This window comes from Dama dama, chromosome 8 (assembly GCF_033118175.1).
Source record: "Dama dama isolate Ldn47 chromosome 8, ASM3311817v1, whole genome shotgun sequence".
Classification (NCBI taxonomy): Eukaryota; Metazoa; Chordata; class Mammalia; order Artiodactyla; family Cervidae; genus Dama; species Dama dama.
Window position 1 is genome coordinate 11,957,283 of NC_083688.1, and position 12,931 is coordinate 11,970,213.

Consider the following 12,931-nt stretch of genomic DNA (forward strand, 5'->3'; position numbering starts at 1 on the left):
ACCGAACGTCAGCTCCCCGAGGATGGGCCTTTCCCTGTCCTGCTCAGAGCTGTGTCCCCAAGCCTGGGGCAGCTCCTGGCGCGTAGTGGACACTCTGCTTTGTGAGTGAACTTTGTTGGATGTGCTCTAGTAGAGGAAACAGGAGGCACAGAGTTGCAGGTGTCCTCAGGCAGCTGCCTTCCTTGAAGTGTGAGGGCGAGTGCCCAGGGAACACAGGAGGGGCTCCCACAGCATCTGCTATAATCATAAGAAAACATTCCCGTGCATGCAGCACCTGGACTCTGAACAGCAAACTTCATCCTCACTTAACTGAGGCCAACCCAACCCCCTGCCAAGCCTCCTACTGCCACTAGGCTACTTGGATCTGCACACATCCTGCCTAAACCTGGCCCTCCCTGTGGGTGGAGAGAGGGCCCCGCTGGGCCTTCCATGCTGTGTCTCAGGTCATTGGCCCTGGGGTCATGCAAGTGTGATTCTGATGCAGGAGGCTGGGTGGGCTCAGAGATACTGCGCTTCTAACATGCTCCCAGGTGATGCTGCTGGTCCATGGAGCACACGCTGGGTAGCTGGGTGGTAAGAGGACACCTTGTTTGTACATTGATGTGATAAGTGTTTACTGAGGGCCTACTGCGCGCTGGACTCTGGGACATGGTGGTGAGCAAGATGGGCTTGGCTCTGCCCTGTGGAGCTCACAGTCTGTCAGGAACACAGGAAGGGATGAGCCAGTGACTTGTGCCTTTTTTTTTTTTTTTCCTGCAACTGTTAGACGGGAAGCTGAGGTCTACGAAGGGAAAAGAATCTTATGATGAGAGAGCTGGGATTCAGAGAAGTTAGTAACCTGCCTGAATGACACAGACAAGAAGTGGTGGAGCAGTGTGATCCCCAAGCCCGTACGCTCACCCCAGTGTCCACCCCGGGCCCTGCCTACAGGGAGCCTGCCGGGGAGCCCAGCTCTTCCTGCCAGGGTGTGTGGTGGGATGGCCCAGGGAATAGGCTGGCTGGGCTCCCGAGGCTGATCTTGGGGTTCATCCTGAAGGGTCAGGTCAGAGGATGGCTCCCATCCCGGACAGAGCCTGGATTTGGGACAGGAGGACTGTTCCATAGCAGAGCCCAAGGGCAAGCTGGGAGTCAGGCCTAGGAAAGCGGAATCCCACAGCCAAGGCAGAGGGGAAATTGAGGAGTAGTGCCTGGTTAGGAGCAGGGTCCCTAGGGATGCCTGAACACTCGGGAGTGTCCCTTGATGGGTCTGGCCAGGCCAGGGGTGACTGGGTCTCAGCGGCCCACTGGGAGTAGCACAGCCTGGAGCTGCTACTGGCTGCGTGCTGATCCCTCCGGCCCTACCCACCTCATTCTTGGCTGTGTAGCAGAGTCCTGGATTGACCTCTTGGCTCTGTAGAAAGCTGGGCTCCAGCCCGTGCTCCCTCCCCATGCAGGACCAGTGCCTGTGAGGATGGGGTCAGGGTGGGGATGCACCATGTCAGGGTTTGCTCAGCCCTGGCAGAGGTTAGCAGTGTGTTACTGCAGGGGCTCCCTTTGCATCCCAGGGAGGCAGGATGCCTTCAGTTATCAGAAGCAGATCTTCTGTCTGTGCCTCCTGGATCAAGTCTTCTTTGGAGGAAATAAAGTGGGCACATTAAGGAAGCGACAGCCCATGGCTCAGGGGAGGAGGAGGAGACGGGAGGATGTGGTGCAGACCTAGAAAGAGGGATCTGGGCACCAGGACAAGTGATACTCAGATGGAGGCTTCTCTGTGAGCCCAAGACTCCCCTGCAGCCCCAGGGAGGAGGGGGTCTCAGTCTGTATCAATTCCTTGAGCTGTAAAACAGCTTAACACAGTCCCTTCCTTGGTGAGTGGTGGTGAGAATTAATGGGGTGGTACACACACAACCTGGCACCTGTAAGTCCCTGCCCCAACTCCCCACCCCTCTGCTGATCAACTGTGGATGGTATCACTGGTGTTCTAAATGGGACCTGAATCGGAGGTGTGTTCAGGCTCCTAGTTTCCACTGACACTGACTCTTCATGACTGTAGAGCCTGGTCTCACTCTGTTTTGCTTTCTCTGCTTTGCGTACCCAAGCAATTTTTCCCCCTATGTCTTGGGAATGGCCCAAGGAAGGGAGGAGTTTGGGCTACATTTCCCCAAAGAAGCCTTGTTGTCATGCTTAGCAGTAATAGAAGCCATTGGGACTTTTGGATTAACCCCAGTCTATAACAAAGCTTTAGGGAAAAAAATATACTCTGAGCTATTAAAAAAAAAATTAGGAATATGACATTCCTAAATTATTGGAGAAGAATGAATATCTGTCATGCACCTTTGCATGCTGAGCATGGGCTAAATTCTTGCATATATTAATTTACTTAATTCTCACAATGATCCAATGAGATTGATAGTGTTAGTCTTATTTATTTATTTTTTTCTGGCATACATTTATTTTATTTTAAAAATTAACCTTTTAGGGGGTGGGGATAATTTAAGAGCCCTATGAAGTTGTAGGAAATTATACAGTGATCTTTTCCTGTTCCTCCCTAGGGTGTAACTGTCATTGCTGGAAATAAGAAGAGAACCAAAGGAGCACTGTGAAAGTGGACAGAGGAAGGCAGATAGGTTAGGAACCCCAGGACTGGAGGAACAACACGGTAGCAGGATGACTTAGACCCCTCTCCCCTGCCCTACAGAAGAAGGAGACCCAGGCCCAGTTTCTCTATTAGCCCCACTTGGCAGCAGATGACAACCCAGATAAGCCCCTTCTTCCACTGAATCTAATGGGAGCCCTGCCCACACCATTAGGCCAGACAGATCCTACCACAGCCCCCAGCCAGGAAAGCACTTACCAACCTGTGTAGGAACTGACATTTAGTTTAGTTTAAAAAAAGAAATGAATAAGAGAGATCTTGTGTGCCCTTTATCCGTTTCTCCCCAATAGCAACATCTTGTAAAGCTGCAAGACAATATCATAATCAAGAGATTGACATTGATGCAACCCACCCATATTACTCAGATTTCCCCAGTTTTCACTTGTCCTCATTCATGAGCATGGGTGTGTGGGTGGGGGGGCATCTCCGCTCACCCTGAGCCACTGTGACCACACCAAAATGCCTTCTACCTGCCCTGAGCTCCTTGCACTTCCAGCTTGCTACCAGAGCTTGGTGACTCTGACGCTATGTCCCAAACGGAGATTCCCAGGAGGGGAAATTTGATAGCTGGGCCAATGTGGACCCCCTGTTCATCTCAATACTGTTTGTAAGCTGAGGGTTGCTGGTGGTGGTGGAAGGGGGAGAGGAACTTATCAGGGATATGGGCTGAGCAGGGAGGGATAGGCTAGGAGAAGATAATCAGCATTTCTAAAATGATGGGAATTATAGTCCTTAGTTTTCAGATAAGGAAATTGAAGCTCAAAGAGGTACAGTGAGTTGCTGAAGATGGCAGAGTGACCCTAATACTCACGGCAGCACTGTTTACAGTGGTCAGAACATGGAGCCAGCCTGGCTGTCCATCGGCAGGTGAGTGGATGGAGAGGCTGTGGTGCATGTGGGCAGTGGGGTATTACTCAGCCGTTAAAGGGGAATGTATTTGAGTCAGTTCTGATGAGGTGGATGAACCTAGAGCCTATTATACAGGGTGGAGTGGGTCAGAGAGACAGAGAGAGAGAGAAAAAAAAAACACGAATATTGCATGCATGTGGAGTCTGGAAGCGCTGAGGAACCTATTTGCAGGGTGGGAATGGAGATGTGGGCTTCCCCGGTGACTCAGTGGGTAAAGAATCTGCCTGCTAGTGCAGGAGGTGTGGGTTCTAGCCCTGGGTCAGGAAGATCCCCTGGAGGAGGACATGGCAACCCACTCCGGTATTCTTGCCTGGAGAATCCCATGAGCTGAGGAGCCTGGCCGGCTATGGTCTGTAGGGTTGCAAAGTGTCAGACAGGATTGAAGGGACTTAGCACGCACTCATGCATGCAATAGAGATGCAGATTTGGAGAAAGGAGAGGGTGGGGTGAACGGAGAGAGTAGCATGCACACAGAGTCGCATATACACTGCCATATGTACAGCGAGTGGCCAGGGGGAACTTGTTGTGTGACTCAAGGAGCTCAGATCGGTGCTCTCTGATGGCCTGGAGGGGCTGGGACGAGGTGGGAGGTGGGAGGGGATGTGTGTATGCCTATGGCTGATTCGTGTTGACGTGTGGCAGAAACCAACACAATTTTGTAAAGCCATTATCCTTCAGTTAAGAATAAATAAAGAAAGACGGCACAGCCAGCAAGCTGGAGAATCACGATTTATACCTGAGGTTCAACTGCCACCCAGCCTGCAACCCTCTTGCTTTTCTGGCTCTTCTCCGGTCTATTTCTCTCCCCGGCCACTTCCGGCCGGGTCAAGCAGAACAGGAAGTGGGGAGAAACGACTTCCCTGAAGTGAGGGATAAGGGGGAAGCTCCCGGGCCCGTGAGGGTGAAGTCCCACCACGGGCCCCTTTGTACCTGGGGCGTCGGCAGATCCCCCACCCCGGGCCCTGCTCCCGAAGCCGAGGCTGCCCCAGTTCTCCTTCCCGAGCAGGCCTGAGGAAGTCAGCGACCCTGACTCTCGTGCTCAATTATTCACGCCAGTGAGGGTTTAATTAAAATTTCATGACAGTCATCGTGTTTCACCCAGACAGCTCAGTCTTGCGTTTTTGCCTGAGTCCAGCCGTCCCACCACTGAGATCTTCATCCAAAGCCTTTCAACCTCCACAAACCGGTTTTGATAACAAGCCCTCTTGGGATCGCTGCGAAGTCCAAAGTGGGGCAGGCCTCCTGTAGACCCAGCGCCCTGGTGACTGTGGTTAAACAAGGACCTCTCCGGAGCAGGGCTGTGGGGTCTGCCAACTGTGTGGTCCTGCCCTCGGGTTCCAGGAGACAGCTCTGATCTCTGCCATTTACTCAGCGGAATCCATGGGATGATTCCAGGTAAACAACAGCCAATTATAGAAGAAGGGAGACTGTACCTGGAGGTTACAGAAAACCACATCTCTGCAGATGCGGGCAGTGGGAGGATGTGTGTGCACCCCCTTCAGGGTGTCTTAGGGTCAGGTAGGTGACCTTGGGGCACGTCCCTAGTTTCCCCACTTGGATGGGGGGCTGATGAACTGTCCTTCACAGAGCACTAGTGAGGGTCCCAAGAGAGGGGCTGTGGGAAGCTCTCAGCATGGTACTGTGCCCAGCACCTGCTCAGATAAGTGGCTATTGACTTGAAGTGGGTGCCAGATGACTTGCTGGGTAAGATACAGATGGGGAGCCCTGGCTTCTGGGCCTCCCCTATCCCACTGCTGATTGTCTGAGGAGGCTCTGGGCGCCACTGGGCAATGAGAAGGTGGATCTGCATTGAGGAGAACCAGACATAGAGAGTCAGGGAATGTGGGCAATAGACTTCTCTGCTGTAACAGATAAGAGGGCTTTGGAGGGCGCCCAAACAGAGCTGATAGGAGACAGCATTTAGAGAAACTGGGGGCTGGTGAGAGATGACTGGCAAGGTCAGCCCAGGCCTTCCAGAAACAAAACAGAGCAGGGTGTGTCCTGAAATCCTGCAGAGCTCCACCCACCGTGAGGGCTGGGAGCAGGTGGTGCCTAGAGATCAGTGCAGAGAGCATCCATGGTATCTGAGAAAAGGGGCGGCGCCTGAGCTCAGAGCTTCAGCGCAGGCCCTGGGAATGAGTGCCTCAGACCCTGCGGTGTCCATCTATATCCTCTGTGCATCCACTGATGCAGGACCTGCTGATAGGGTAACTGGGAAGACCTGACACATAACTGGGAGCATTCGGTATAGTGTAGGTTCTTGGAGATAGCAGGGATTCTATGGGACTAGTGCTTAGGACCTGGGGAGGAAACGAGTCTAATCCTGGGAGGGAGCAGTGGCAGAGTGAAGGGAACAACTGGACCTTCAGGGAGATTTGGGTTCTGGGCCAAATCTCAGTCTCCAGACCATGGTGTGACTTAGGGCCAGTTGCTCGGCCTGTCTGTACATCTGCAGAACAAGATAATTTCTAAGGCTCCCAGAGCCTTGATTCTAGAGGGTTCTGTGTAAATGCTTTCCCCCAACCCCCTCCTTAAACGTGACCAGTGGCTTCCCAGCTCAAATCCACCTTCTGCCAGAAGAAGGCACGCCAGCACCAGGAAGCCATAGTGCAGAGTCAGCAGCCCTCACCGTCACTGTGCGATGCGGGTCTGGCGGTGACAGGGCTGCTCGGTTCATTAGAGTCTGGGGATAATGTGCCCTCGCCCTTGGAGATGCCATTACCGGGTGGTTTCTGCAGCTTCCTCTGTGGGAGGAAAGAAAAGAGGGAGAAGGGGGAGCGGGAGATGAACCTGACTCACACCCCTGGGGGAGAGGCTGACACAACAAAGTTTTGTGCTGGTCTCAGCTTGGAGACTTACATGCTGGAGGGGAGGCAGCCATTAGCCTCTGTCATTTCTTGTGACAGGAACCTCAGGGAACCTGGCTTGAGCTCAGAAGGGATTTGCTGGTTTTATGCCACTGACAAGCTCAGGGATGAGTCTTTAGTTCAACCTTGTTGCAGGGGCTCAAATGATGCTACCAGGACCTCCTCCATCTTTTAGCATCTCTACCTCCTGCAGAGTCACACTCAGTTCTCCTTTCTTGGAGGCCAGATGGTTTTCCCTCCAGACTGAAGTCCGGCAGAGAAGAGAGAGCTTCCTCAACAACTAATCAAAAGTCCTGGACCAATTTCTGTTGGCCCCAAGGGCCACACACTTATCCCTGAAGTGATGTGGGCCAGTGAAGAGAAATGTGGTGATTGGCTTAATCCAATGAAGAATCATCCTGCAGTCCAGAGGTAGAGTTGATCCAGACTAAGCCAGTAGGGGAGGAGGAAATCCTCAGAAGGAAATTACAGCTTTACTAGAAAAAAGGTGCCAGGGCATTGGGTTGCAATGGCGTACAGATATCCTCTATTGGCCTCTGGGTGGAGGGCAAGAAAAACAAATGTGTAAAATCAAGGGGAATAGCGGGGAGAAAAGCCTAGTAGAGGTGAAGTATAGCTGATCTTATTTCATCTTCCCAACAGTTTAATGAGAGTGTGACTACTATTATCCTAAACCCAGAATCTATTTTTCCTCATTGGAAGAATCTTCAAAAGCACCTGGTCTGACATCCTTGTGTTCAGAGACAAGGCAACAGACCTAGAAAATTTAAGTGACCATCTCAGGGTCCCACAGTTCATTAGCAGAATACTCAGGTATTCCCAGAGAGAGGTTGTTCTGCTGGTGTCCATCTGCTCAGAGGAGCTGCAGAATTACAATGAAAGCTCTGCAAGGCAAGCCTGGCTGTCACTCAAACAGGCAGGGCAGTCTATGTGGGCCAGAGTCCACCCTGCCCTGGCTGAATGGAAAAGGGGGTCCTTCATCACCTCCCTGTCCCTCCCACCCTCTCTCCTACATGAGCAGGTGTCTCAATAGATACACCCAGCTGGGCCCTGCTCAAGACTCTCAGAGGATCCTGGGGCTCTTCACACTTCACACTCCTGATCGGTAATTGACTCCAACCTCTGCCATCAGATCCTATCTCCTTGCAGGTCTGTGAGAGCAGACAAATTAACTCCAGAGTATGAGGACTGGTGAGGCTATCCATGGTCATCTAGCCAAAACCCTGCATCTTATAGGAGGCAGGCTGAGGCCCAGGAGAGGCAGGGCATTGCAAGGCAGCCAGAGCAAGCCAGGTAGAAGAGCTGCTGGCTCCCAGACTAATGCTCTCCCATCACCCACTGATCCTGCTGACTGCTTGAGCCCTCAGCTGCCCTTCTTATGACCCCTGGTGGGGACCATCAACCTTCCTGAAGTTATACACATTTACACACCTTTCTTCTTAAATAGTGCCATCCTTTGCAAGGTGTATCCACCCTCCTATTTAAACATGAAACAACAGGGCCAGAAAGAAGTTAGGGGTTGTGCAAAGCCAGTTGCCCACCATTCAGAGGTCAAGGTCAGCTCCCTGTGTCTCAGGACAGCAGCCTTCAAAGAGTTTGTGTCACTGTTATCCTCCTAGATCCCAGCAAGACTGGAGTTCCTGGAACTGTCACCCTACTTATAGATATAAGAACCAGGTTCAGAGAGGTCCAGTGCTCTGGGCTCCCTCACAGCTGGTCAGTGGTGAAGAGGGTGTGGTCAGGTTGCCTGGAGTCCAGTTTCTGGTAGCTTGTCACCTTGCATACTACCAGTCCTACAGCTGGGAATGGCCTTCCTGAGGGTAATGGAAACCTGACCAAGGAAGATGCAGAAAGTTAGGGGTTATATGTTTTTCATCCAGTGAGACATCTGGATGGGGTGAGGGTTGGGGTAAGGGTGATGAAAACCCAATAGCTTGAAGATGCTATCAGGCCAGCCTCCTCCTCTATCTCCCTTCAGGATCTTTGGGTGTGCGGACGCCCTTGAGGTCATAGCATGGCTGTTCTATGCAGGTCAGGCTCCTTTTCAACGTGGGCAGCTGGTGGCCCACCAGGAGAATCCAGAGGTCCCTGACTTTCCAGGGAATTTCCCAGAATGCCATGCAGCAACTTCTACCCCTGTCTCACTGGTAGGAATTGTGCCACATGACTTCCTGCAGGGGGTGAGACCGTATGTTTTCCCATCTCATTGGCCAGACCTGTGTCACATGACAGCCTGCAGAAGGGTGGGAAATGTAAAGTTTTTAAGCAGGGGAAATTGTTGTCCCCGACCAAACTGGGGTTGTGTTAGTAAGAAAGAAGAGGAAGGTGACGATCCTGTAGTTTCTGCCCCCACATTTATAATCTCATTTTCATGTTTGCCGCCTCCCTGGAGCCAGACAGCTGGTAAAGAATCCTCCTGCAAGGCAGGAGACCTGGGTTCGATCCCTGTGTTGGGAAGATCCCCTGGAGAAGGGAAAGGCTACCACTCCAGTATTCTGGCCTGGAGAATTCCATGGTCTGTACAATTCATGGGGTCACAAAGAGTCGGACACAACTGAACGACTTTCACTTCCACTTGGATCCAGAAAAGCACATTTGTTGTGATCAGGAAGTGAGCAGCTGAGCCATTTGCCTGGGTCCCCACAGCAGTGGTTTGAAGAACCAGGTTAGAGCCCAGTTCCCTGCCATGGACACCCAATAGCTCTTCAGATCTGCACTCCTGCCCATGTTGTCTGCTCTCTTCTCTCTCACTGTCCAAATTCTCTGCCTTTCCAGCTCCCCAGACCTGCTGGAGTTAGCACATGAAGATGAGAGGACAGAAGTTGGCCACTTATGGCCTTGACATATATGTTCAGCCTGAACTACTTTAAGCAAGTTGGTGATGGAATGTCCAAACTCAGGTCAACCCCTTGGTGTTATACTCCCTCTCTCACATCTTCCTGGTGGGATATTCATTGGGGTAACCTTAGCAGGGGGCTTCCCAGGTGGCTCTAGTGGTTAAAGAACCATTCTGCCAAATGCAGGAGATGTAGGTTTGATCCCTGGGTTGGGAAGATCCTCTGGAGGAGGGCATGGCAACTCACTCCAGTATTCTTGCCTAGAAAATCCAGTGGCTAGGAGAGACTGGTGGGCTATAGTCCATGGTGTCACAAAGAGTCAGGCATAACTGAAGTGACTTAGCACACACACATGCACACAACCTTAGCAGAGGACAGTTGGTCAGTATCTATCAAAATGCACATATCCTTTGTCTCAGCAATTTAACTTCTAGGAGTTGCTCATTCTGAAATACTCTATAGAGTACAAAGCTATGTAAGGGTCTTCACAACGGTGTTATTTGTAATAGCAAAATTGGAGAAATCTAAATGTCCATCAGTAGGAGATTGGTTACTTAAGTTATGGAACAGTCATACCATTGAACACTGAGCAGCCATTAAAATGATTGAATTTGGCCTCTAGGCTTTGACTTGGGAGAATGTTCTTGATGTGTTTTTGAATAAAGGAAGTAGCATGCTGAAAAATGTGAATAGCATGATAAAGATCCTAATAGTCTTGGTTTGTACATAGATAAGTACCTGGTAGGGTGTATATCTGTGGGAGACTCTCAGGAAAATTCCTCATGCATTGAGGCCTGTGTGTTACATGAACTGTAGGTCCCTTATTCAAGGCTATTTGTGCCTGAGATCCCTTCCCATTTTGCCTACATCATCAATGTTCCCATCTCTCCTGGATCATTCCAACAAGTGTACAAACATGTGCGTGCTCATTTGCTTCAGTCATGTCCAACTCTTTTCAACCCCATGGACTGTAGCCCGCCAGGCTCCTCTGTCCATGGGGATTCTCTAGGCAAGAATATTAGAGTGAGTTGCCAAGCTCTCCTCCAGGGGATCTTCCCGAACCAAGGAGTGAACCTGAGTCTCTTATGTCTCTTTCATTGACAGGTGGGATCTTTACTACTGGGGTCACCTATGTACAAACACACCATTCTCTAATCCCCCAAGATAAAATCAATATGAAATCTCTTCTGCTACCTTGGCATCCCTTTAGGGTAAAAACGAAGGAGTCACTGTTCTTACTGTCTTTGGTTTCCCTCTTCTCATTTTCTTCTCGCTGCACTCTAACTGGATTTCAGCCTCTCACACTCCACCATAACTGCTCTTGACAAGGTCACCAAGTACCCATGAATTAATAAACCCAGTGGTCAAGTTTCAATGACATTTGAACTATCAGTGTTTGGAATAGTTGCTCACGCCTCTATGAAATCTTTTCTCCTTTCTGCTCTGGGATCCCACCCTCTCTTGATTACTACCTCCTTGATTTCTTCTCCTCTGTCTGCTTTGCTGGTTCTTTCTTGGCTGCTCAACCTATCAACCTTGAGTTATTCTAGGGTTCTGCCCTATGTTCTCTTCTCCTTATCCTCCCTCACCCCTGTGGGCACTTCACCAACTTGTGACTTCATATGCCTTTCATATGCTGATGGCTCCCAAATGTATATTTCAGCCTGGACCTTGCCCTGAACTCCAGGCTCATATATCCAACTGCTTGTTCACCCCTCTCTCCCTACCTTCCTGGCTTCCTGCTTCCCTTCTTCCTTTCCTTTCTTCTTCCCTAACTCCTTCTTCTCTCTCTTTCTTTCTACCCCAAATCACATATTACCTCTGTAATTTGTTCACACAAGCTCATGTGTGTGTGTGTGAAACAGCCTGACAAAGAAGAGCAGTTCACAATAGAAAGCAATTCCACACTTTACAGAAAAGCTTTGCCAAAGCCTTCCTTGAAATGCTGCACTCACCGAGGGCCTACAGAAAAAGATTTTGATTTGTAAACCCATTTCTTTTATGCTTCAGTGCAACCCTTAAAAACATGCTCAATTTCTGTTTCAAGTTCTGTCCAATTCAACCAATGTTTTCCCAAGTTCTTACTAAGAGCTGGGCGCTGTGCTTGGCACTGTAGGGGAACAGAGATGAATAAGATCTATATTCCAAGGGAAACTGGCACTGCCAACTCTCTCACAGAGAAGGCTTTTAAGAAGAACTTACCTGGGGAGCTGATGCCACAGGAGATTTAGCAAAGCCTGAAACATCATAAGTAGGTTGAACTGGCAGCCCAGAATGAAGACATGCCCCTGGTTTCTGACAAAAATCCTTTCCTTGATTTGAACTCTAGCCTGGCTCCTCTGAGCCCTCCTCTTACTAGGCCTAACCTTAGCCTATAAAGAATTGAACAAAACACTAATGTAGTTTCTAACAGCTTAAGGCCACATCCCTAGGATGTCCACAGCCCCTCTTAAAGAGCCTGCCTGACAAAACTCCAGGCTGCCAAAAACAGTTATTTTTTGTTCTTCTAGCCAACACCTGAAGGCATGGCTGCAGTCTCAGCCTTCACGGGAGGGCAGGAGCTTAACTCATTGAGTGTCACTGAGAAAACCCAGATGGGTGTTTTTTTTTTAACATTGACCAATCTTCCTTCTCACTTTTTGTAATGTTTCACCTTCCTAACTCTGCTCAAGCCCCTGCCATCTCCCCTCCTCCTCCATCATTCTCTCTTTAAAATGCCCAATCAGAAGCAGAAGATATTAAGAAGAGGTGGCAAGAATACACAGAAGAACTATACAAAAAAGATCTTCATGACCCAAATAACCACGATGGTGTGTTCACTCACCTAGACCCTGACATCCTGGAGTGTGAAGTCAAAGTGGGCCTTAGGAAGCATCATGATGAACAGACGTAGTGGAGGTGATGAAATTCCAGCTGAGCTAGTCAAACCTAGTGTCACTAGTTACTGATAAATTCTGTTTTCACTGGTGTAACTAACGTCCGGCTGTGTTTATCTTCATCGTCTCTCAGACTGGTGGGGTAGCCAGAAGGGGTTTAACTATAGACCGAAGGGTAGCTGAGGAATGGCAGAGTGAGTAGGTGCCAAAGTCACCATGATTTCCTCTTATGCTTTCTTCTAGAAATTTTATAGTTTGCATTTTACATTTAGGTCTATAATCATTTTTGAGTTAATTTTTGTGAAGGATGATGTAAGGTCATGGCAGATAGATGGGGAAACTGTGGAAACAGTGACTGACTTTATTTTTCTGGGCTCCAAAATCACTGCAGATGGTGATTGCAGCCATGAAATTAAAAGACGCTTACTCCTTGGAAGGAAAGTTATGACCAACCTAGACAGCATATTAAAAAGCAGAGACATTACTTTGCCAACAAAGGTTCATCTAGTCAAAGCTGTGGTTTTTCCAGTAGTCATGTATGGATGTGAGAGTTGGACTTTGAAGAAAGCTGAGAGCCAAAGAATTGATGCTTTTGAAATGTAGTGTTGGAAAAGACTCTTGAGAGTCCCTTGAACTGCAAGGAGATCCAACCAGTCCATCCTAAAGGAGATCAGTCCTGGATATTCATGGGAAGGACTGATGCTGAAGCTGAAACTCCAATACTTTGGCCACCTAATTCGAAGAGCTGATTCATTTGAAAAGACTCTGATGCTGGGAAAGATTGAGGACAGGAGGAAAAGGGGATGA

At 49.6% G+C, this 12,931-nt stretch overlaps 1 pseudogene; it reads left to right on the forward strand.

The window, feature by feature from the left end:
- The first annotated feature begins 3,473 nt into the window (after positions 1 to 3,473).
- LOC133061049 (cytochrome c-like) overlaps positions 3,474 to 12,931 on the forward strand; it is an 84,081-nt pseudogene continuing 74,623 nt past the window's right edge.